This window comes from Hipposideros armiger, unplaced genomic scaffold (genome assembly GCF_001890085.2).
Source record: "Hipposideros armiger isolate ML-2016 unplaced genomic scaffold, ASM189008v1 scaffold_142, whole genome shotgun sequence".
In the NCBI taxonomy this organism is placed as follows: domain Eukaryota; kingdom Metazoa; phylum Chordata; class Mammalia; order Chiroptera; family Hipposideridae; genus Hipposideros; species Hipposideros armiger.
The window spans coordinates 2,960,109-2,987,070 of record NW_017731492.1 but is presented as its reverse complement, the minus strand read 5'-3'; the positions used below and the strand labels follow the sequence as shown (position 1 = coordinate 2,987,070).

Here is a 26,962-nt window from a genome sequence, read left to right as displayed (position 1 = left end):
TCGAATATTGGTGTGCAGGCCAAATTATTTTCGAAGCTCTTAAGCTGAGGATCAGACAGACAGTTGGAAATTCATCAAGGCACAAGTCCTCTGAAGTTTTTCTTGGAGGCAGCCTGAGGCCCTCCTCGTGGAGAGCATGACATCTCTCTTATATCCTCACTGTTTCAGTGCAGCAAACACTGTTTTGTTGCTGCTGTTTTATTTTTGCACTACACACCAGACATTGTGCTAAATACCGAGGATGCAAAAGTGTTCAGTGTGGTCCCTGTGAGCTGGAAGTATGTACCTAAGTTAATCAATGTACATAATAAATGATATCAATTATTACAGCATGGTATAAATAGTGCTATTGAGTTCTGAGTTGATGCTTGAGCTGAGTTTCAACAAAGCTAGAGTTAAATGAGGAATCGGGAATGACATGTGTGAGATAATAGAAATATATGTATAATGGTTTCTGCCCATGGTTCTGGCACAGAGCTCCTAAAACCTCTGTAATTTCCTAAGAGATAATACTAGTAGGAGTATCTCTTGTTTTAATATTTGGTCTTTGACCCTGTCCTGACACAGGGCTTATAAAACCCTTGTAAATTCCTAACTGGTAAGAGCACTAGGAGCATCTATTGCTCCAGTGAGGGCTCTTTGTGGGCTCCGGAAAGTCTCCTAGATGGCAGCTGGTCACCAGAAATACCAAGCCATGATTAGACGCTTGGAATTTTTTGCTCCACCTCCCATCCCCAGAGAGAGGAGAGGGGCTGGAAATGGAGTTAATAATTGATCATGTCTATGTGAGGAAGCCTCCATAAAAATCCCAATAGTATGGGGTTCTGAGAGCTTCCAGGGTGGTGAATACATCCTTGTACTGGGAGGGTATCACCCCAACTCCATGGGGACAGAAGCTCTTACACTCAGGACCCTCCCAGACCTTCCCCTATGTATCTCTTCATCTGGCTATTTATCTTTATCCTTTATCATATCATTCAATAAACTGGTAAACATAAGTAAGTGTCTCCCTGAGCTCTGCGAGCCACTCCAGCAACTTAATCCAACCCAAAGAGGAGATTGCGGGAACCTCCGGTTTGTAGCTAAGTTGTACAGAAGTTTGTGCGTAACCTGGGGACCTAGTACTTACAACTGGCATCTGAAGTGAAGGGGGAGCAGTCTTATGGGACTGAGCCTTTAATCAGTGGAATCTGACATGATATCTAGGTAGTGTTAGAATTGAGTTAAATTGTACAACACCGAGGTGGTGTCACAGAGAATTGCTTATCAGGGGGGAAAACTCCCACACATATGGTGTCAGAAGTGTTGTGTGATAGTAGTGTGAAAATAAAGACATGGTAACATAATCACAGGTTTGGTTTTTTGTTTTTGCTTTTGTTTTTGTGTTTTCCAAAAAAACATGTAGGGAGAAGGAAAGGAATGGAGAAAACAGGGAGATCTGAAATGAAACGCCATGTTCTAGGGACCCAAGTAGTTTATGATGTCCCCATCTAGTACAGTAACAAGTAAGATTTACAGTCATTTTCATGTGCCAGGCACTGTTCTAAGTGCTTTATAGATATCAAACCATTTCATCCTTTAACAATCCTATGAGGTATGTATTCTTTTCATCTCTACTTTAGGGAAGAGGAAACTGAGGTACAGAGAGATTGTATTTCTTATTCATGGTCACACAAGTAATATTCTTGAAATCAGGGCCTGAACTCAGGCAGTGGGAACCTAGAGTCTTCATCTTTAACAAACAGGTTACATAATATGGTAATTTCTTTAGCGTTCTTACTAAATTATAATTTAGAGCGGAACTGTATCATATTCTTTGACATGGTCTCATCACCATGTAGTAAAGCCAAACATATTCAACAACTATATTTACAAGATGGAAGAAAACAGGTTAAGATAACAGACACAAGATTGACAAAAGGGATCCTGACTAAGTTTCTTAGACCTTAGTCCCAGGACTGCCTGAATATCTCCTGAGTAACATTTGCTCATCCCTCACATGCAATGAGAATTGCATCCTTATTTTTTTTTCTAATTTTTATTAAATTTACTGGGCTGACATTGGTTAGTAAAAGTATGTTTCAAGTGTACAATTCTAAAATACATCATTTATAAATTGCATTGTGTGTTCACCACCCAAAGTCAATTCTCCTTCCATCACTATATATTTGACACCCTTTAGCCTCTTCTACTATTAAACTCCCCCTCCCTCCTTACCCTGTGGTAACCACGAAACTTGTCTGTACCTATGATTTTTTGTTTGTTTGTCTTGTTCATTTGTTGCTTTCAGTTTTATATCCCACATATGAGTGACATCATATGGCTCTCAACTTTTTCTGACTTATTTCGCTTAGCAATGATAATCTCAGGGCCCATCTATGTTGTAATAAATGTCAGCATTTCATCTTTGCCAACGACTTGTAATGTTTCGTTGTATATCATAACACATCTTTTTCTAATCATCAGTTGAAGGACACTTTGGTTGTTTCTATGTCTTGGCCATCGTGAATAATGCTGCAATGAAAATAGGGGTACAGATAAATGTTTTCAGATTTTTTGGCTTGATACCCAGAAGAAGGATTGCTGGGTCATATACTAATTCTATTCTTAATTTTTTGAGGAACCTCCATACTGTTTTCCATAGTGGCTGCACCAATTTATATTCCCTCCAGCAATGTATGAGGGTTCCTTTTTCTCCACAGACTTTCCAACACTTGTTATTACTTGTCTTGTTGATGATAGCCATTCTAACTGGTATGAGGTGGTATTTCATTGTGGTTTTGATTTGCATTTCACTAATAGCTAGTGAAGTTGAGCATCTTTTCATATATCTGTTGGTCATTTGTATATCTTCTTGGAAGAAGTATCTATTTGGGTCCTCTGCCTGTTTTTTAATTGGATTGTTTGGTTTTTTTGTAGTTGTTGAGTTGTATGAGTTCTTTATATATTTTGGATATTAGCCCCTTATCGGAGGAGTTGTTTGCAAATATCTTCTCCCATTCAGTTGCTTGCCTCTTTGTTATGTTGATGGTTTCTTATGCTGTACAGAAGCTTTTTAGTTTCATATGGTCCCATTCATTTATTTTCGCTTTTACTTCCCTTGCCTTTGAGGTCAAATTCATAAAATCCTCTATAAACCCCAGGTCCATAAGTTTAGTACCTATGCTTTTTTCTATGCATTTTAATGTTTCAGGTTTTCTATTTAGGTCTTTGATCCATTTTGAGTTAATTTGGTACCTGGTGACAGATAGCAGTCTAGTTTCACTCTTTTCCATGTGGCTTTCCAATTTTCCCAGCACCATTTATTGAAGAGGCTTTCTTTTATTTGTTGTATGTTTTTGCCTCCTTTGTTGAAAATTATCTGCCCATACATATGTGGATTTACTTCTGGGTTCTCCATTCTATTCCATTGGTCTATCTGTTTTTCTGCCAATGCTGTGCTCTTTTAATTATTGTCACTTTTAAATATAAATTGAAGTCAGGGAGTGTGATACCTCCAGCCTTGCTCTTTTTTTGGTCAGAATTACTGTGGCTATTTAGGGTCTTCTGTGATTCCATACAAAGAATTGTATCCTTACCCTATTTCCTCTTCTACTGTACTTTATAGACCAGAAGTCATATACTGCTGAGTTTGTATCACTCTCCTGTTCCACCTCTGCATATAGACTTTATAACAAATCTTCCTGTAAGTGCCAAGCCACTATCTACCTATAAAAACATTCTTTAATAATAAATAATAATACATACTATTTTTATTACATTTTAAATATAGGAATATATGCTGTAATTTCTGTAGTTTTTGTGCCAGAATTAATAAGTAAAAAAAGTTTTCTGTGTCTATGTCACAAATTATCCTGGGTGTTTTAAAATTTTTAAATAAGCTCCTTCTGCCCTGTTTTTCTTATTTTTGTTTGGTTGGTTGTTTTGTGAGAGGCAGTTAAATGCCAGAAATAAAGAGTGTGGATTTTAGAATCAGACTGACTCAAATCAAACTTTGACTCTTGCCCTCCATTGATTGTGTGACTTTGGGCAAAATTATTTGATCTATCTATGCCTCAGTTTCCTCACATGTAAAGTGAAGTGATGACACTGTGTTGTTAATGATTAAATGGGTTAATATATGCAACACCTTGCAATTGTGTCTGGCAAACAATAAGCACCTTTTAGATGTCAGTATTATGTTCATTTTTAAAATGCAACCACTTATTTCTTCATTCATTCAACAAATACAGATTAGGAATCTACTATATGTTGGACATGCTTTTGACAATGAGAATGTAGCAGTGAATGAAAGAGAAAGTATCCCTGGCCTTAAGAAAACTACATTCTATTTGAGAGACACAGACACTAAACAGACAAGCCAGTCAACATAAGTGTGTCAGATGGTAATAAATGCTAAGGAGATAAATCAGTACCTATAAAGCAGAAAAGGTGAATAGAAAATTGGGGTGTTATTTAATACAGAATAGGGAGTAGGTAAGCAAAGGAAATGAAAGGAGTATAGCTTCAAGAGGAAAATTATTTCTCTGAAGATTGTATGTCAGATTTCACTCAGAAAAACAGAAGGAATTCTTTGTCTTCCAAGTAAGCAGTGTTTGCACACAGGACATCAGGAACTTACATACGCTTTGGAAGATCTGGGAAGGGGAGGTCAGGAGACCTGCTGCCAAAGATCTTGGCCGTCAAAACTGAATAGCGTGTTTCTAAATTGAACTTCTAAAGAGTTTAAACCATTGTAAATCCCAGAAGCTCTATTGGTAGTTCCAGTCAAGAGCCATGTAAGGTAGGACATTTTTAAGAAATGTGACTCTGAGGGGTCCTTAGCTGGAGATGAGGCAGAGGTAACAACAGACATCCCTGCACACAGAGGGAAAGACTAATGCCAAGAGTGCCTATCTGATAATATTCTGGGAAATGCAAGACAATCAATGTGTCTGGAGTGGAGGGAGGATCTGAGCATGGAATGAGATGGGGTTTGAGGGGTAATGGGGAATGATCAGAGGAGTATAAATTTAATTTGGTTTTAAAAGGATAGTTCTAGCTGCTTTGCTGTGATGAGACTACAGGGAGGCAAGAACAAATTCAGTAAGACCGATGAAGTGGCTGTTGCAGAAATCTTGTAGAAAGCTTATGATGGTTTGTGCTAGGGTGATTAAAAGTGAAGAAAGGTCACCAGATTCTGGGTTTATTTTTAATGGCTTGGATGTGGTTTGGGGAAGGGATTAGAAAGAGGGGTGACAGATGAATAAAGAATGATCCTGCGTTTTGGACCAGAGGAATTAGAAAAATGGAGTGGTTATTGAATGAGATGTGAGCACTATAACATGTAAGGTTTTTGAGAAGGGGAAATTAGGAAGTTTGATTTAGGCATGTCAAATTTGCACTGTTTATTAGACTCCGAGTAGAGTGTCAAGTAGAAAGTTAGATAAGAAGTATGGATTCCAGAGGAGGGGCCTGGGATACGGGTGTATATTTGGACATAATCTGCATGTAGATGGGTTTTAAAGACAAGAGGTAGATGAAATCACTTAGAGAGTAAGTTTAAATAGAGAAAAAAAGGAGTTTAATGATTCAGCTCCTGAGGAGCACAAAGTTTATACATAAGAGGACTTACAGAACCAGTAAAGAAGTCTAAGGGAAAAAAATAGCCAATGAAAGGAAGTCAAATAGAAGGAATGTTATAAGAAGAAGTGGCCACCTGGGTCAAATGCTCCATCAAAAGACAACTGACTGGGCCAGCCAAGTGGCACGTTGGTTAAGAGTTGGCTTGGGACGCCAGCTCTGAGCAGCATGACCGTGGTTTGGATCCCACATGCAGGCCAGTGACACTTTGCCTTCTACAGCTAAGATGGTGAACAACAGCTCAACCTGGAGCTGGGCTTCCGTGAGTCGCCAGCGATGGCATAGGCTGCAATGGGGCTGCAGTGGGCGGCCGTAAGTGGCTGGCAGCTAGCATGAGCAGCCGGCAGCTGGTATGAGCTGTTGTAAGCTGCCATGAGCAGCCATCCAGTGGCCAGTGACCTATTGCTTCACCTGGGAAGCACTCAATAATAATACCAACATGGGCCAGTGAAGCGATGCCCTCCACAACTAGACTAAAGAACAAAAGGACACCAACTTCTCTGTCCCCTTTCCCCGATTTCCAAGCGCTGCTCCCCTGCCCCAATTCTCCAATAAAATCTTTTAAAAAAATAAAATTAAAAAAAATAAGAACTGACTTATTTCACTTAGCATAATAATCTCAAGATCCATCCATTAATTAAAAAAAAAGACAAAAAATAAAAAATAATAAAAAGACAACTGAGACTTGGCCATTACATTAGGAAAGGTGAAGGTCACTGGTGACCCTAATAGTGCAATTTTGATGACGAAGGAAGGAAACTTGTTAGAGTGGGCTCAATGGAGAAGGGGAGGGCATTCACTGGAAGCAGGAGGTATGAATAGTTTTTCAAGAAATTTTTTTCTGTAAATGGAAATAGAGTTTAGCTGAAGTGATATGAGGGATTATGAGATTTTTTTGTTGTTGAAGATGGGTGTAATGACAACATGCTTGTATGCTGATGGGAATGATGGAGTACAAGGGAAAATTGATAATTTACTTCTGAAAGAATTTCTCCAGTGACTTTGAGTAAGATGAAAGGAATTGTATCTAATGTACAAGTTGAGGCACTGCCTTAGCTAAGATAATGAACATTTCATCCTCACCAAAGAAAGGAAGTGTCTAGTATATGGGCACAGATTAATGGATTTTTAGATGATAGCAGAAGGACTTCGGGAAGTTCTCTTCTCATTGCTTCTATGCTGGTGAAATACAAAGCAAGGACATCAGTTGAGAGAGAGGGTAGGAGAGGAGGCCTTAAGGGTCTCAGGAAAGAGGTGATTGTATGAAACAGCTGATTCAGTTAGTGAGACAGTGAATAGAGACATAGGCATTGCTTAGTAGCATTATAGGTCTGCTTGTGGTAAGCAGCCAGGAAGTTAAAGAAAGATGTGGAAGACTTGACTGTTTTTCTCCAGCCACATTCAGGCACAGGTGAGTGTCTCAAGGAGGCAATGGGTTATATTTTACTAGACTTGGAGGTTTTGCAACCAAATACCCAGAAGAAAAATAATAGCAATTGTGATGAATGGTATAGACAAAAGGACTGATAATAATGATGGGTCATAGTATCTGTGTTGTGTAATTAAAATAATGAAAAGCTCATTGGACTAAAGGCAGAGAAAAATCGTTAAGATCAACCAATTCAAGGTCTAAGGGGAGGATATCTAAAAACTGTTGGAGATGGGATCTAGAGAATGTGAGCTAGAAATATATGCAGGGTGGTCAAAGATGGGTCTACATGAAAATCAGATTATGGAGTGGGTACAGTTATTGTTCATGATAAGGTCTAAGCTACACTATGTAAAATGGTAGTCACTATCCACATGAAGCTATTTAAATTAATTAGAATTCAATAAAGTGAAAATTCACTTCCTTAGTCACACTAGATACATTTCAGTGCTCAATAGCCACTTGTGCCTACTGGCTGTATGTCTTACTCCGTTCAAGCAACAGAATACCATAGGCTGGGTAGTTTATAAACATCATAAAGTTCTTTCTCACAATCTGGAGGCTAGGAAGTCCATGATAAAGGTGCCAGCAGATTCACTGTCTGATGACGACTTGTTTCCTGGTTCACAGGTGGCCCTTTCTTTGCTGTATCCTTACATGGCAGAAGAGGGAAGGGAGCTGTCTTTTATAAGGGTACTAATCTTTTATAAGGGCTCCATCCTCATGGCCAAATCACCTCATAAAGGTGCCACCTCCAAAATACCACCACATTGGGGATTAGGTTTTAACTTATGCATTTTGGAGGGACACAAACATTCAGTCCATAGCAATACTGTATGGAACAGCGTAGGTACAGACTATTTCCAGCACTGCAGAAAGTTCTATTGAACATAATTGGCCTAAGTATGGCCATAGGAAAGGATGGCTCAGATAGGATGGATACCAGGATAATGGAGAAGGACAAAGAAATGATGTACAAGATAATTGAAAGAATCAGTTATTACAGGAACAATATTGAAGAAAGACATCCATTTTGAACAGAAGCAAGAACAAATAATTTAAAAGAGCACTATCCAGAAGCTAACATTATCAAGGAATAACGGGGATTGGTCAATGGCCTCTGCAGATTATTGTAACAAAAAGGGATTAGGAAGTATAATTTGATAGCATGAACTTCGATACTAGTGTTTTTTAGGGAAGAGAGGGGGTACAGTGATTTTTAAAGAATTAGGAATTGTACCCCATAATATATAGAGGGATGAGGATAGTTTATCATTGATTGTATTACCTATAGAACCAGTCCCCAGCATTAAATTCCCGTTTAAATGCTCAGAGCATTTTCTATTTTTCCTTATTACACAGATACACACCCTTATTTATATATTTATTGTTTACTTTTTTAAAATTTTTTACTGCACTTACGGTTGATATGTGATATAATAGGCTTGCTTTTTATAATTGTAAATTTTTGGATTAATAATATTTAAATTCTGGAAATATCATTAACCTGGGATAAGCCAGCTGTCTGTCATCACTGGTAAAATTTCTGCCAGATCTCAATGCTGATCTTTTTTGCTTCATAGTACAAAACCAGGAACAGACTAGTGTCTAGTAAATGTATAAATATTCAGGTTGTGTCAGGCAAGTTTGAAATATGTTTCTACTGTTTATAGTCATTTTATTTTGCTGAGTTCACAGTACTAGTATAATTAACCTGTATTTCAAACTCCAGAGACTAAAACAAGCTTCAAAGCCCAGGGGACACCATGTGAAGACAGAAAAAGTCACCAAAATCTTGTCAGGTCACAATTTTGAGAGTTCTGTTGTATATAATTTAGCAATAATTATTTCCGTGCTTTATCTTGCTAACATAAAACAGTAATTAAATTTTCATCCTGTGAAGGTGAGTAATTTCCTGATTTCTTATTTAGGTCCCATGGGGCGGGGAAGTGAGTTTACAAGTTCAAATGGTGAATAATTTTAACACCTGAATTTGTAAGAGGAATATCTAGAATAAAAGGTGTTAAGTAAAGAACACAAAACAGATTCCCAATTAAATTATTTACACAGTTCCTGTTTTATGTTTTGTTTTTTTCATTTTAAAAGGTTAATATAAATTTCCAGTGGATATACAGGCAGACCATCAGTCCTAGACCATCACAATAAAGTGAGGATCACAATAAAGCAAGTCATATGAAATTTTGGGTTCCCAGTGCATATTAAAGTTATGTTTACACTATACTGTAGTCTATTAAGTATGAAATAGCATTATGTTTTAAAAATTCAATGTAATGCTTTAATTTTAAAAAGTACTTTATTGCTAAAAAATACTAACCATCATCTGAATGTTCAGTGAGCCGTAATCTTTTTGCTGGTAGAGGGTTTTTGCCTCACTGTTGATGGCTGTTGACTGATCACAGTCATAGTTGCTGAAGATTGAGGTGGCTATGACAATTTCATAAAATAAGGAAATAATGAAATTTGCTGCATCAATTGACTGTTTCATGAACAACTTCTCAGTAGCATGTGATGCTATTGCCTTATCAACAAAGTTTATAAAATATTCTAAGTCCTTTGTTATAATTTCAACAGTCTTTGTGGCATCTTCACCAGGAGTAGACTCTCTCTCAAGAGACCACTTTCTTTGGTGCCCAAGCCAAGCAACAGCTCATCCATTAAAGTTTTATCATAAGATTGCAGCAATTCAGTCACATTTTCAGGCTCTGCTTCTGATTCTAGTTCTCTTGCTATTTCTACCACATCTTCAGTTACTTCCTCCACTGAAGTCTTGAACACCTCAAAGTCATTCGTGACGGTTGGAATCAACTTCTTTCCAAGTCCTGTTAAGACTGATTTTTTTTAATCTCTTCCTATGAATCAAGAACATTCTTAATGGTATCTGGAATGGTGAATTCTTTCCAGAAGGTTTTCAATGTATTTTACCCAGATCCATAAGAAGAATCACTATGTATGGCAAGGATGGCCTTACCAAATGTATTTCTTAAATAATAAGACTTGAAAGTTGAAATTACTCCTTGATCCATAGGCTGCAAAATGGATATTATGTTAGCAGACATAAAAACAACATTAATTCGATTGTACTTCACCATCAGGGTTCTTGGGTGACCAGGTGCATTGTCAATGAGCAGTAACACTTGGAAAGAGTTATTTTTTTTCTGAGCAGTAGGTCTCAGAGCACATTCAGAGTAGATTTAACCTAATTCTTAAGGGCCTTAAGATTTTCAGAATGGCAAATGAGCATTGGCTTCAACTTAAAGTCATCAGCTGCATGAGCCCCTAAAAAGAGTCAGCCCGTGCTTTGAAGCTTTGAAACCAAGCATTGACTTCTCTTCTCTAGCTATGACAGTCCTAGATGGCATCTTCTTCCAAAAAAAGGCTGTTGCATCTACACTGAAAATCTGTTGTTTAGTGTAGCCACCTTCATTTTTTATCTTAGCTAGACCTTCTGGATAACTTGCTGTAGCTTCAATTATCAGCACTTGCTGCTTCATCTTGTACTTTTATGTTATGGAAACGACTTCTTTCCTTCAACCTCATGAACCAACCTCTGCTAGCTTCAAACTTCTCTTCTTCAGCTCCCTCACCTTTCTCGGTCTTCTGAGAATTAAAGAGTTAGGACCCTGTTTGGGATTAGGTTTTGGTTTAAGAGAATGTTGTGGCTGGTTTGATCTATCCAAGCCATTAAGACTTTCTCTAGATCAGCAATCGGCTGTTTCATTTTCTTATCATCTGTGTGTTCACTGTAGTATCACTTTTAATTTCCCTTAAAATGTTTCCATTGCATTCACAACTTAACTAACTTTCTTGGCACAAGAGGCCTAGTTGTTGGCCTGTCTAGGCTTTCAACATGCCATCCTCATTAAGCTTAATCATTACTAGCTTTTAATTTAAAATGAGGGACACCTGACTCTTTCCTCCACTTCAACACTTGGAGGACATTATAGGGTTTTTAATTGGCCTAATTTTGTTTTTATTAAAGTTTATTGAGGTGACAATTGTTAGTAGTAAAGTTACATAGATTTCAGGTGTACAATTCTGTAGTACATCATCTATATATCACATTGTGTGTTCACCACCCAGAGTCAGCTCTCCTTCCATCACCATATATTTGATTAATTGGCCTAATTTCAATGTTGTTGTGTCTCAGGGAATAAGGAAGCCTGAGGAGAGTGAGACAGGGAACAGCTAGTCAGTGGAATAGACCCAACATTTATCCACATGGCTTGTGGTGCCCCAACACAATTATAATAGGAATATCAAACATGACTAATCACAGATTACCATAACAAATATAATAATAATAATAATTGTTATAATAATAATTATTATTATCATTATAATAATAATGAAAAAGTTTGAAATATTATGAGAATGACTAAAATGTGACACAAAGACATGAAGTGAGCAAACAATGTTGAGATAATGGTACCAATAGACTTGTTCGATGCAGGCGGTTACCTCCAATTTGTAAAAAACACAATATCTGTGAAGCTCAATAAAACAAAGCGCAATAAAACAAGGTATGTCTGTAAATCCATAGCTTATTCCAAAATATGTCTCACAGAGGAGTACTTTTGCCAATGAAAATTTACGAACACTCCCAGCTCACAAAAATGAAACAAAACAAAACAAAACAAAAAAACGCTTAAGAAGCTGTCATCATTGTACATGACAAGTGGGGACTTTGCAATGCTTTCCCAGAAGGTACTGCATTCTTCCCTAAGGACTTTGCTCTCTTTCCCCGTGACTTATACACAACTGTGAGTTGGTGGAACATTGATTCCTTTATCACCTAAGGGCTAATCCAAACAGAACCAAAGCAGGTGACCGCAGACAGCACAAGAAATTGCCCTGCTCTCATGATTTTCCTCCTCTAATATACATTACTTAATACTTGTCCTCCTAGAGATGATGACTAGTGTCCTTGATGGCTTTTTCTTTTATTAGCAAATAATTTTGATCCAAGACTGTGTTCAGCTTTGACTACTATCCAGTATTAATCTGTCCCTTTTCAATGAAAAAGTAAAGGGCCTCCACAAATTAAACAAACAAACAAATAAACATCTTCAGCCCACTGATATTTTAGCAATTAAACATGTAGAAAATGAAAAAATAAAAATGTCTAGTGGCCTGGGCCCGCGGGGTGGCGCGTTGGTTAAGAACTGGCTTGGGACGCCAGAGGGCCCCGGTTTGGATCCCACATATGAGGGCCGGTGACACTGCCCTCCACAGCTAAGATGCTGAACAACAGCTCAACCTGGATCGCCAGCGACGGCATAGGCTGCAGCCCCTGTGGCAGTGGGTTGCCATGGGCTACTGTGTGTAGCCAGCAGCCAGCATGAGCGGCCGTCCAGAAGCCGGCGACTGATCTGCCTCGCCCGGGAAGAGCGCAATGATGGTGCCAACTTGGGCCAGTGAAGCAAGGTCCTCCACAACTAGACTGAAGAACAAAACGACAGCAACTTGTCTGTTCCCCTTCCCCCCAATTCCCCAGCGCTGTTCCCGTCTCCCAATTCCCCAATAAAAATCTTTAAAAAAAAAATGTCTAGTGGCCTCATCTGGTCACTGAGTTTCACAGTTAAATTAACAAAGGAAATATGGGGGGGGGGAGTATAAACCCTAGTCTGGAAGTTTTCTTGCAGACTAGAAAACTTAAATGTATAATCAAGAATAGTGATTTAAAACATTTCTTTATTTTATATTCATTCATTCATTCATTGCCTAAAACCTTAGACAGATATTTTGTAGAACATATAAGAGTGCAACTACTATGTTTGAAATGGAAACAGACCCTTCAAATTTGCTCACAATTTAATCAGATGGCCCATGGAGGCTCCGTATAGCTTGGTTTAAAATACACTTAAGAAATTTGCTGCTTGAGTTGGGAAGTTACAAGTAGCTATAGCTGTCATCATGTAGGAAATATCTGTCATAAAGAATATAGGTATAAGAAAAGAGCTATATTTAATGAGCTTTTAAAAAAAGAATCATTCATTCCAGGAAGTATTTATTTTTTTCATCATAGGAAAAGAAAATGATAGTAGAAGAGAAGCAATATAAGAGAACATTATGTCAAGAACTGTGAAGGGTCTCCTTGTAAACTAATTAATTAGCCACCACAGCTTCATGGATGCTGGAGTAAGACATGAGATTCCAAGGTCAGAGGCAAATTATTTTATTATTCAAAGCAACATTCATAGCCACAGGAGTAACATTTGTGCCAGTATTTTGAACCTAAATTTTCAGAAGATAATGCAAAGAGGGCTTGGTGATACCTGCACACACAGTGGGTTGCATTATAGGAGAGGAACCCTGAGCTTAGAGAACCCAGATCTTTTATAAAGGGCTCTTAGCCTGCCTGACCTTGACCCTGGACATAAACAAATCTGCCTTCTAAGGTTGTTTGCTATACAAACATCTTTGAAAAGATAGTTCAGAACAAAAACAGTCAGTACTCTGCTCACAAGACGAGCAGAAATGCAAGACACCCACAAATAATTGTCTTCCAAAACATTAAACTACAAATGAAAAGGGACCTGGGTAAATAATTATCATACATTTACTTAATATTCTCTCCATCTTTTTGAATAGCTAATTACTGCTTCTAAAACTTATGGGAGGAAACATTGAGGAACTGTACTGAGCCTCTGATGCATAGTTGAAGCTTAATAAGTGTCTCTTGAATAAATGTATGAATTAATAGTAATTATTTTTCTTTTTTATTCTAAATGAAGGGACATTTAGTAGTAGCTTCTCTAAAACATTCACTGGAGCCTCATTATAGCATGTGAGAGTGAACCAGAGAACATCATATATACGTCAGACAGCCAGAAACCAACATCATCAAATAAGTGTACGCAGGCAGCATGAATGACTCAGCCAGAAAAGAAACCAATTACCTACTAGAAATTTGATCACTGGTCAGATAGCTTAGGAATGCTAATAATGTTCCCCAGTAACTTAGATTAATGCCGACTTCTGACATTTCAATTAAATTGTTTCACCCATTTCCTCATTTTTCTTGTATAGTCACAGAAAAAACAAAGTATAAGATACTGATTCAGAATTACAAAGCCACTCAAGCCTCAGGTACAAAGTAATATTATTTCCTACTAGGGATAGTGAGATAACATCTGTCATCTTTCAGGACTTAGCTAACTGTTGAGAAGCAACTTCCATCCCAAGTGGACCGGTTTGGCAATTTTCCTCTAGGGCAGCGGTTCTCAAACTTCCTAATGCCACGACCCCTTAATACAGTTCCTCATGTTGTGGTGACCCCCAACCATAAAACTATTTTCATTGCTACTCTATAACTGTAATTTTGCTACTGTTATCGAATCATAATGTAAATATCTTTTTGTTTTACGATGGTCTTAGGCGACCCCTGTGAAAGGGTCATTTGACCCCCAAAGGGGTCGCGACCCACAGGTTGAGAACCGCTGCTCTAGGGTATTATAGTTTCATGATTGTAGCATTTGCCACTTTATAGTGTATTTGTCTACTTACTTGTCTAAATCTCCACATTGATATATAAAAAAGTTTTAAAACAAGAATCGAGTCATCATCTTGGCTACATACCCAACACTTTCAGTAGAAATCTATAGAGATTTATAATTAGTATATTCAGAATCAAATAATGATCAATTAATGAAGAGAAAAGCTTCACTGCCAATCTCTGTAAAAATGGAGATAGGCGGACATTGAAGTCACTTTAAAATCTCCTTGCTTTGAAAGATAAGAAGTCCACTCATTCGCACATGCACGAATATATGCCATTTTACCTACAAACATGTATAACAATGCATTTGCAATGGCTAGAAAGTTTGCCACACCGAAGGTTTCAGAATTTTAAATGATTAAGATGTCTAGTTATGTAATTAGGGTAACAGTTACTTGGGATTGTTTGGATTCATTATTGCCCTTACAACCTTACCTCTTTCAAAATGCCAATTAAATACTCCTCTAAATAGGAATAAATCATTTTAGGACAAGCCAGTTTCCTGAGTTAGCTAACACTTCTTGCATGCTTGATGAATTGACTCAAACAATGATGCCTGGCAGCTGGTAAATGCCATATTGGCTCTAACCATAACACCTGTCTCCTGAACCGAAAAGTGAGGCTGAACATATTTCTTCACAGTTTATTGCTCATGTGGTCAGCCACTGCCCTTTCAAAGTTGGAGGTGTTCAGCATAGATGGAGGCAGGAAGGATGGATAATGCATTTGAGGGTTTCCATCTCTAAGCTTGCTGTCCCACAAAATGAGGAAAGTGTCCCGTCAGATGCTGTGGGAGAAGGCCATCTTCTCTTCTGATGAGGCTGCATATGGGGTAGCTCGATTTTGCTTTTTATTTTCTGGGTTTGCGATTTATAAGTAGAGGCTCTAATTGCATACACTGCCAGCAGGTATGCTCAGTGAGGGCCTGATTACCCCTTAGATGAAGGTAATGCAGAGACAATGCCCTCACCTCCCTCAGGACCAACTCTTGACTCTCCTGATTGCCATTCCCATTCAGTCATGCAGTAGGCACAACCCACACCACCCAATCACAAACACAGACACAACTGAAAATGGAAAAGAAAAGTTCCCAGCAAGAGCGGCTCAGTTACTTCACCACAAGTAGCATTGATGGACACTCAAATCACTGTTTAGTGAAATAAAAATGACTTTCGGAAATAAAGCATAAAATATAGTGTGCAAACAGTTCTCTCTGATTACACTTTCATATTTTTTTGATTGTGTCCTCTTGATTTCCGTTGAATTTATGATATATATTATGCTGAAAAGACTCAAGAATAATTTCCTGTTCTATTCAAGTTAAGGTTTATTAGCATGCAGTTAATTATAACAACAATAATAGTGATGATGAAACCAGGAACAGAATCTACAGGATTCAATTGGTCTTTGGCTATTTTGTTTTTTACAGCACTGTCTGGAAGTCAAAAAAGCACTACCACTTTGTAATCAGTTATGCAGTTTGAATTAACCATTTTATATCTGTATGCTTCAGTTTTCTAATCCGTAAATGGTCAATACAAGGCATCCCATCCTTATTGTTTTTTAGGGATTTCTGAGAATCTAAGGATGTCCATTTTCTTCTTAGAATTCCTTCCTTACAGTGTTTTTCTTGGCTTTCCTCCAAATGTTCTGTATGGCAGCCCTTCCTCCTGGATGCTTATAACGTCTCATCTGGACTTGTATGATAGCTTTACTCTTGACTTCTCCCCTCGCTTCTCCTCTCTCTCTCTCATCTGTTTTAACCACAGTTGACATGTCAATCTTTCTGACACTTAGCTCTGATCCTGGCCCTATCCTTATCAAGAATAGTTAATTTTTCAAGTGTCTAGAAAAGATCATTGAAAAAGAAATGGGTAATTACTATGTTACAATGTGCATTGATGACTCTTCTCCTTCACAGCTCTTGTACCACAGCATTTGGGAGGTGGGAGTCATCCAAGCTCCTCATAGCTGTTACTAGATAATTCTCCTACCATCCTCCCACAGATGCATATTACCAAACCACACCATCCATATTAATCCAATTGCAGCCAATTCACCATTGGCCTACTCCTCTTCATTTCTTAAATATTTGAGCATCACTTACTCTCTCCACTACTCCTAAGTCAATATCTACACAGATAGCCATTATAACAGTGACCTCCAAGTCCCTTGATCTCCTCTCCTTCAAGCTCCCATGACCGATCTCCACTCAGTCAAGGTGTGTGTATGTGTGTGTGTGTGTGTGTCTGTGTGAGTGTCAGCAATGGTATTACATCCTTAATCTCAAGATCAAACACTTATTTTATCCAGCATTTCATATATTTCCAACTCATTCCCTCAAGTATCTGATTCCAACAATTTTTTAACCCCACTAGGAGATATAATTTAGTGAGCCACCCTCTTTTTCTATCCCTTGCCTAATTTACATTCTCATCTCTCTCCCTAGCAAACTTAAATCCCATATCCCTTCATGATAATCGCTTTCTTCCACTCACCCTCACATTCCTTGCATTCTCATGACTTTTCATGCCTGAAAAATTCTAACACTGGTAAATTCCATCTTGATGTCAACTCAGTACCTGCCTACCTGAAGATGTAGGGAAAAAAATACTCAACCATGCTAATTGGTTTCCATTTAATTTAAGACCACTTACTTCAATTGGACCCAACAATCACACTGTGTTTGTAACATGTCCTCCTTCCCCACACGCCTAGCACTTCCCATTCTTGTGCTCAGATAATGACTTGACTGAGAAAATATAGTGTTTGAAAAGAACTTCTAGGTATGCCCACCACCTTATTTACCCCCAAAATTGCAAAGGTGTCCATATAATCTATCCTCTTGCTTTTACTACAGATAAATTTCCCCTGACCCCATGTAAGTCCATGACCTCTAGTGCTCCGCTTGGGCACTAGAAACCACCCATCTCCTCTTGCCTAAAATGTTATTCCAACTATTTGTTGCTTTCTACTGCATCAACATTGTTTTCCTATCTACATCCCTCTTTCCCCGCAGTGTAAAAATGTGTTCTAATTTCTCATATTAAATAGTTTTATCCTCTAGCAGCCACCCCATTTCTTTCATTCCCATATCTCAATAAGTTGTCCTTACTCCCTTTTCTTATATCACTTCCTCTCCCCGCACTTCATGATCCAAGTGAACCTAGACTCTTACTTCCACCATTTGAATAAAATTTCTCTTGTCAAGGTCACTAATGATGCCACATAGTGAAATGTAATGGTTGGTTGTCAGTTTTCCCTTTATCAGCAATGCTATACATGATTGACTGCTCCCTTTGTCTTTGAAACACTTGGCAACTAGGGCATAGTACTCTCCTCATTTCCCTCCTCCTTCCTTACCCCTTATTTTTATCTTCTTTGCCAAGTCTACTTCATGTTCCTTTTTAAACACAGGAATACCCCAAGGCTCTGTTCTCAGGCCTCTGCTTTATCCAGGCTTAGTTCTTGCCTGAAATAGTAGTCTTATTGCTTTAAATACTATCTAAATGTGGATGCCTGCCCAAATGTTCATATCCTGGTCCTCTCTCCTGACGTCCAGATTCATACTTACAGCTGAACTCTTGTCATCTCCATTGGGATGTCTCATAAATAGATCAAACACAACATATGCAAAACAGGTTCCCGATTTCTCCACCCCCCCCACACACACACACACACCTGCTCTTCCGAGTGTTCCCCTTCTTACTAAACAGCAACCTTTCAAATGCACCAGGCATCTCACTAGTCAGGGCCTTTGCCACGATCTTCCTTCAGCCTTGAAGTCTGTTTCCCAGCATCAACATAGCTTGCTCCATGATGCCCTTTGTCTTTGCTCAAACGTCACCTCCTCAGTGAGACTCCACTGATCCTCTTCCCCCAAAATCCTTATCTTTCTTCCCTGGTTCTTTTTTATCCATTTCCTTGATCAATATTTTACTTATAAGTCTTTGGTACTAATTTGTATTGAATATGAACTCCATGAGGTTTTGTGCACTGCAAAACACCATGCTCAGAATACTGATGGGTACATAGTCAACTTGCAGTATATATTTGTTAAATGAATGAATTCAGACTACTACTGGATTAAATTTAAAGATATATTTTGGGAGAGCTGGCAAGCTGACATGAATATATTCCTATCTACAGGATATATTTCTTCAAAAAACTTATTTTTCAATGTTTCCACACGGTGACATTTCTGACCTAATAATTGATCTTGCTTCTGTAGCCTCTATTCCAAGAAAGGCAATGCCCACATATAGGTTCAGGCTTAAAAAATAGTACTTAGTGTCTTGTCCTGTGGCTGAAACTAACAATAAGTCTAATAAGATAAATAACAAAGAGAAGGTTAAAAATCTTTCTTCAATCCTGAGTAATTACTATTGACCTAAATCTCTTCAGTAAGCATCTTTTTGATATACTCAATGGCGTCTATTGCTTCTAGAGAGTGAACCAAGGATTGCTCTGTTCTAGGAAAATCAATGTTGCACTTGATGAAATTAGTTAAAGAGTCTCTGTTTAGATATTCTATCTTCAATTCAGCTTGGTTTAACATATGTTAGAAAGCTTTCCTATGCTCAGTATTGTGGCAGGCACTACGAAAATATAGACAAGGTAGTTATTAGAGAGCTTTCAATGGAAATGTTAGACATATCATAAACACATCTATCAAGGGGCCAATGACATAATGAATATCAACACAGTGGTTTAATCATTAACATGTAATACTAAGAACAGTTCCAAGATTACACAGATAAAATTGTTTAAGTAATGCCAGATATTTATGGCAGGTTGGGGTCTGCCTATCATAAAAGAAACTAGACAACACTTTGTTATCCTTTAGTTTACCATGTAATTTTATGTCAAATTGATGAGAATCTCTCTAATCATTATTTATTGATTGCAAATGATGCATACTATGGAAGCGATACAGAGTAATAAATACACAGCTTGGGTTAAAATCTGGCTTTGGCTATGATAAACTATCTGGGTGACCTCTATTGAGTAAATTTGCCTCTTAAAATCTTACTTTTTTATAGTCAACTGGTCTTTGACAAAGGAGCAAAAGCAATGCAACAAAGCAAAGATCATCTTTTCAACAAATGGTGCTATAACAACTTGATATCCACATGCAAAAAAAAGTGAATCTAAACACACCTTAAACTTTGCACAAAAAAAGAAAAAGAAAACAGAAAAAAGAAAAAAGGAAAGAAAGGAGAGGGGTTTTAAAACACAGGTTTGCTGAGGGCTATGCTGAGGCCGTCCCTTCAGGGGAGTAATCTCGCAATTTATTTCCATGTTCTTCTCTATTAAAAAAAAAACTTTTAAATACAAAATTTTAAAAAATAATAAAATAAAATAAAAAACACGGGCTGGCCGAGTGGCGCATTGGTTAACAGCTGGCTTGGGACTCTAGAGGGCCCTGGTTCGGATCCCACATATAAGGGCCAGTAACACTGCCCTCTAAAAAAAAAAAAAAAAAAACACACACACACAAATTGATAACAACCTAAATGTAAAATATAAAACTATGAAATTCCTAGATTATAACATAGGAGAAAACCTAGATGAACTTGGATATGCAATGACTTTTTAGATACAACACCAAAGGCATAATATATGAAAGAAAAGACTTGATTAGCTAAACTTCATTAAAATTAAAAACTTCTGCTCTGTGAAAGACAATGTCAAGAGAATAACAACATAAGACACAGACTGGGAGAAAACTTTTGCAAATGACATATCTGATAAAGGACTGTTACCTCATGAATACAAAGAACTCTCAAAACACAAGGAGACGAAAGCAAACAACCTGATTAAAAAATTGGCCAAAGACCTTAATAGATACCTCTCCAAAGAAGATATATAGATAGCAAAGAAGCATATGAAAAAATGCCCCATATCATATGTCTTCAGGGAAATGCAAATTAAAACAACAATGAAATACCAATGCACGCTTACTAGAATGGCCAAAATCTGAACATTGACGACATCAAATGCTGGAGAGGATATGGAGTCACAGGAACTCGTATTCATTGCTCATCAGAATGCAAAAAGGTACAGATACTTAGAAAGACAATTAGGTGGTTTCTTACAAAACTAAGCATTCTCTTATCATATAATCCAGCAATCATGCTCCTTGGTACTTATACTTATATACACACAAAAATCTGCTCTTAGATGTTTATAGAAGCTTTATTCTTAGCTACCAAAACTTGGAGCCAGTCAAAGATGTCCTTCAGTAGATGGATAAATGAACCGTAACAAATCCAGGCAATGGGGTATTATTCAGTGCTTAAAAAAATATGAGCTATCAAGAAATGAAACACCATGGAGGAAACTTAAATGAATATTATTAAGTGAAAGAAGTCAATATATTATATAATGGAACATTATAAATATAATGATGACTGCGTGTCATTATATACAGGGGTGCCAAAAAATGTAGCCAAGTGGACAATTTGGTAAGCGTTGCTCAAGCAGTAGTTTGCCATAATCAGAAGTGTCCGAACGCTGATGGTAACCACTTTGAGCACCTCTTGTAATTGCAGAAGTCAAACGTGACTTGTATTCATCTGTTGTTATTGGTATATACAAGTATTGAGTATTACAATTTTAATATAGTTTTCTCTTCTTAAAATGTGTATACATTTTTTTGGCACCCTCTGGATTTGTCCAAACCACAGAATGTACAACACCAAGAGTAAACCCTAATGTAAACTACGGACTTTGGGTGATATTAATGTGTCCATGTAGATTCATCAGTTGTAAAAAATGCACTCCCCTGGTGGGGGAGGGGGATTTGATAATGCGGGAGTCTATGCATATGTGAAGGCAGGGGGTATATGGAAATCTCTGTACATTCCCCTCAATTTTGCTGTGAACCTTAAACTGCTCTTAAGAAATAAAGACAATTAAAAAAAAAAAAAGAAACTTACCTTCTCCTCCCTTCTCCTCTATCAATTGATAATTACACTATTGGGTTGTCAGAAAAGTCATGACGTATTTTGTCTATGTTTTTCAAAGGTCATTTATTTATATAAAGAAAAAGATGAATCAGTGATATATTGCCCATTTTGTTCCATAACCTTTTGCCACCTTTCAGTGAGCTCCATAATTCCTTGTTCATAGAAGGACCTGTCTTTATTGGCGAAAAACTGAACAAGGTGCTAATTTACAGCCTCATTTGAATTGAACGTTATACCACACAAGGAGTTTTGAAGAGAGTGAAACAAGTGGAAGTCTGATGGCACAAGGTCAAGCGAGTATGGTGGGTGTGGCAACACATCCCATCCAAGCTCCAATAATTTTTGATGGGTGATCAAAGTTGTGTGTTGTCTCCATTGTCACGATGGAACACAACTCCTTTATAATTAACAAGCTCCTGATGTTTCTGGATGATGGATTCATTCAAACTGTCCAATTGCCAACAGTACACATTCAAATTGATTGTTTGGTTCCTTGGTAGGAGCTCAAAAAACACGACACCTTTAAAACCCCACCACACTGAGAGCATAACCTTCCTCTGATGAATGTCTGCTTTCAACGTCATTTGAGGCGATTCATCGCATTGGGACCAAGACTGTTTGCGCACCACATTGTTGTAAACAATCCACTTCTCATCACCAGTTATCAGTCTCTTCAATAAAGGATCATTTTCCTCATGTTTAATGAGCATATTGCAGATGTTTCTACGTGCCGTCAAATGAACTTCTTTGAGTTCATGCAGAACCCAAATATCAAGCTTGCTTACGTATCCCAGCTTCTTCAGGTGGTCGTGAATGCTTGAATGATGGATGTTCAATGTTTCTGCAATCTCTCATATCGTGTAATGTGGGTTTGACTCAATCAACCTCGGTGGGTCTCCCTGACCGAGGAGCGTCATTGAGATCAAAATCACCAGCACGGAATTTTGTGAACCGTCATTTACACTGATGTTCTTGTAGAGCATTGTCACCGTAAACTTTATGCAACTTTTCACAAGCTTGACACGTGTTCTTCCGTTTATGGAAATAAAACAGTAAAATATGCCAAAAATGCAGTTTAGTCTTCATCTCCAACTTGTTGTAAAATCTCCAAAACTCAACCAAATCACTCAATTTTTTTTTTAGAATGAAGCTAAAACTGTCAGCTGTCAAGTGACATAGCAATAACATAGATGCAAATGACTCTAGTACTTCCAAAAATGAACTAGTGCCATCTGTCGCAAACATGCGTCATGACTTTTGCGAAAACCCTATATTTTATGGTGCTATGGTAAAGATTTAATATAAGGTAAATACATTTTTTAGAGGATATCAGTGATAGTTATTATTAGTAGCAGCAGGGCTAGTGTATGTTCCGTTCTTCGTGTAACACAGCTCACCAACCTGATGGCAAAGATTTCATTCAGCCTATTTTGTGAATGTAGGTGTCTTTACTAATATTTGGTCACTTGTCTTATACACATAGTCCTTTTAATTTGCTTGTGGTTCTCATTAGATTTACTGCCCGTAGGGGTAGGACCAGCCTCCTCTCTTTTTGCAGCTCCATAGAACACCCAAGGCAGTATACGTACTCCACACAGAGAGTTTTAATAAGTTTTCAGCCCTGCGGCTATTTTTTCAGAGTTAAAATAGTTATAGAAAAGCACAGACTGACAAATGGGCTATGAAGGCATGGGCAGTAAAGATTTACAGCGGGAATGGCATTTCTCTTCCCGGTAGAGCAATTGCTATGTTCTATTTCAGATATTCGGAGGTTTTGCAAAATTTATGGGAATAACCCAGACATCTATTATCTCCCCCTTTATCCCATTTACTGAAGCACTCGTTCCAGGAACTTCCGAATAAACAACAGTGAAAATACAGCTCTGTCTTAGGTGTTTTGGCTTCTGTTGTCTTTATGACTAAAAGCTCTAGCTCTTTAAAATTAATATCAAATAAATTTCAACTCTTGTGGAAAATGAAATTATACCACATCAGTCAAGTGAGAGATTCTGCTGTAAAACTGCTGGAGGAACAGAAAAATGTCGCCAGTGGGGGGAAAAAAGCCCTGCTTGTTAGCATTTTTTATACCCCTAAATGCCTCCTCAAAAGAGAGTAATGAAAAGTCTGTGGGGGTGGAGGGTAACACGTGTCAAAAGCGCTGTCAGATGTGCTCAACAATGCTCTAAAACAAGATATGGCTGACGAAACATCAAAGAAGACCATCACGGCTAATGTCAAGCACACCTTTAGACCCCTCTGGGGCCTCTCAATTAGCTCTAGCAGTCGTAATATGTGTACATTACCATCGGAGAATGCTTATTTTAAAAATCTAATTAAATATTAAGAAGGCAATACACATCCTTTCAAGTGATTTTATACCATAATTAGAAACAGTTAATCACACGGACCAAGAGAATGCTATCACTGGCTCACAGAGCACCTTAAGTGGCACTGAGACAGGGAATATATCAAACTGCAGACATGATGTGTTTTATACTTACTCATTGTTGGCCCTTCTCTTAATGAGAAAAATCTTAGAGACCCAATTTCCATCATAATGTAATTTGCATACATTTGTTACAACCACCTATTGCATCTTTAATGCCTTTTTCACCCTTAAGCAAAGAGCTTCGGGTAGGAAATTCTCAGTGTATTCTTCTAGAAAAACCCAAATCTAGAAAACTGTCCAATTCTAGTTTTTTTGACCTGGAGAGTAACTGTATAACCTTTCTATCAAAAGGAAATAATCATAACTGATTCTGTGCCTAGAAAGTGTCCAATTGCCAACCCCAGTAAACAAACATTATTACCTCAGCGAATACATGCTCTTTCCAGCCTCCAAACATCCTTTGTCTTAATTTCCTGCTTTTACAGCAAAACTATTGCCAACTCCACCATTATTCCTACTTTAGTGCTCCAGTGAGGGCTATAATATAGTGTGGGCTATCATTCCCCTTCCCAACATGTGACCCTCCTCTTCTTCTGAGAGGCATGTCGACTTCTCCCAGCCACTACCTTCAAAGTTATACTTCCAAATGCACCTCTTCCCTTCATATTACAGACTGTTTCCAATGCCCTCCATTTCCAAAATGATTCCTAGATCTTCAAAATAGACTGAACAACCAGAAGACTCAGGTTGTTGTCAATTCAGCAATTGAGGACAATCACATAGTCTTATAAGGTTTATTTAAAGTCTCTGAAAAAAAGTCCCAAATGTTTCACTTTTGTGTCAGTAGGTAATTTTTTTTTTAATTTATCCTCCTTCCCTTCTGCATGTATGTCTCTCTCCCTCTCTCTCTCTCTCTCTCTCTCTCTCTCTCTCTCTCTCTCTCTCTCTCTCTCTCTCTCTCTCGCTCTCTCTCTCTCTCCTAGAAACCATACTGAAAAAATAAAAATATAAGCTCTTTAAGGGAAGAAACTTAGGGGCTGAGACCTATTGATATAAATACTAAATATACATTTGCTACTTTAGAATATGGACTTGCTACCTGATAACAAACTTTCTCTAATATTTACTATGCCAAGGTCTGGATCTCTAACTATGGATTTCCTCTGACTATCTCCCCAGCAAACACTCCATTTCTTTGGGTAGATCTTTCTGATTCCACAAGTTGACACACCCACTGTCCGGGTCTTGCTTTTTGGCTGATTTTCCTTTAACTCTCAGCACCGGCCCCATTAGAGAGTTCTTATTTGAAGGTTCCTCTGTTCACTCTTCTAAGATCTTAAACTTTAAATCCTAATACTTTACTGACATAACCATGGTAAAAGAGTGATTCTCAGTAGCCGAGAAACAGGAAGCATTCTAATTTAAGTGAAACTTCTAGCAATTAGTTAATTGCAGGTTAACTTGAAAGTGTTCAGTATGCCTTTTTGGGGTTCTATAATTCAAAGCAGTTTTATAAGGTTTCAAGGCTGAATTCTGAATGGGTTCCATATATAGAAATTTGCTTCAAAGTTGTATGTGTCATATAATTTTAGAATAGAAAATATTATTGGCCAAATGGAAAATAGTTAAGTGATTATTATAAGCATACATATTAAATAAAGAGTACATGTATTTGGAGTTATGCCCTTCAAATGACATATATTTGTACTGCTTGAATAGAACAGATTTAGGTATAATCATTTGAATCACCAAGTATGTTTTTTTAAGTCATTACATAGTAAGAAGATATTTGAAAAGTTTATGTAGAATCAAAACTATGCAATTATATTGACTTTTGAATATTCTACACAAACTTTATGTTCATTACTAATCAGAGGTTTTAGGTTTAAAATATCCAATCCATTTATTTAAAATAGCAATTCATTTTTTCAACTACAATAGCAAACTAAACAATTCTATGCTTATCTCTCCTTTTATTAAGAGTTAAACAGGTATTTTTTGAAGTCATCACCAACTAAACCACCGCTAATTCACAGATTAACCAGGGGTATCCTGAGCTAAGCTATGTCAGTTTTTGAAGGTTGAACTAGATCTACAAGAACCAGAGCCAGAAATGAGTAAACCTGTTTCTTGAGCTGAAATGCCCTTAGTGCTTATATACTCACCAAGGCTCCCCTTGCTACTTTCAATGTTGCTGACACCAAATCCAGAATGACTTAGATTGCCTGCAAAGAGCAGACAACGCGAGGATACTTCTTGAACAGAGTTACAATCATCCAGTAGGTGTCTCTAATACTACAGATGAAGAAACTGGGGTCAAATGAACATTGTTGTACTTTACTTTTGAACCAAGAAAGGGAAGGGAATTACAAAATAATTCTAAATGACAAGCCTATTATAACTTGCAATTCCATTCAACACATATTTATTGAGTGTCCAAAATATGGAGTTTCATAACATAGTTAATGATCTATGTGAAAATGTGCTGAGTCTAAAACAAACAATGTGCTCTTTTAATGATTCTTCTTTAAACTTTTTATCTAAAGTTTAATGATTTAAACTTCTGAAGTAGAACATGGCTATCACTATATTGAGCTAACTTCAATCTCAAGTTTGTTTTGTATATATTTTCAAAGATATAAATCTGAGCAATACACAGAAAATGAAGAAATAAGTATTTAAAGGAGAAATTTCTACTGAAAGTAGGGGTAGGGACAGTGTTACGTAAATGATGTCCAATCAAAATCCCTCAGATGCAGGCAACATGTGCTGTACTGTTGCTTTACCTCTGAGTATTTTCTGATGCCAGTTGTGACACATATGAAGGCTAAGGTGATTATCAGACTCTTAACATAATCCTTTAGTTAGGAAAATTCCCATTTACCAATATCTCCTTCTCAATCTGATCTCTAGAACTGCAACCTGATAATAGCATAGCTGAATGCACTTCTTACATATTGCAGTTATACAGTCAGCTTAAATAATCATCATCAGAAAACTCTATTATGGGATTGTCCAACTTACATGGGAAG

General features: G+C 37.5%; 1 protein-coding gene across 5 annotated transcripts in view; it reads right to left on the bottom strand.

The window, feature by feature from the left end:
* MARCHF1 (membrane associated ring-CH-type finger 1) overlaps positions 1–26,962 on the bottom strand; it is a 635,011-nt gene that overhangs the window by 274,185 nt on the left and 333,864 nt on the right. The window contains exon 1 of one of the 5 annotated variants that reach the window (XM_019650586.1): positions 26,096–26,119. The exons of 3 other annotated variants lie outside the window; for them this stretch is intronic. The gene's annotated coding sequence lies outside the window, so the exon portion shown is untranslated. Of the gene's footprint in view, positions 1–26,095; positions 26,120–26,962 lie in introns of those variants that run through there. One more of the 5 variants, XM_019650580.1, reaches the window with a different exon arrangement.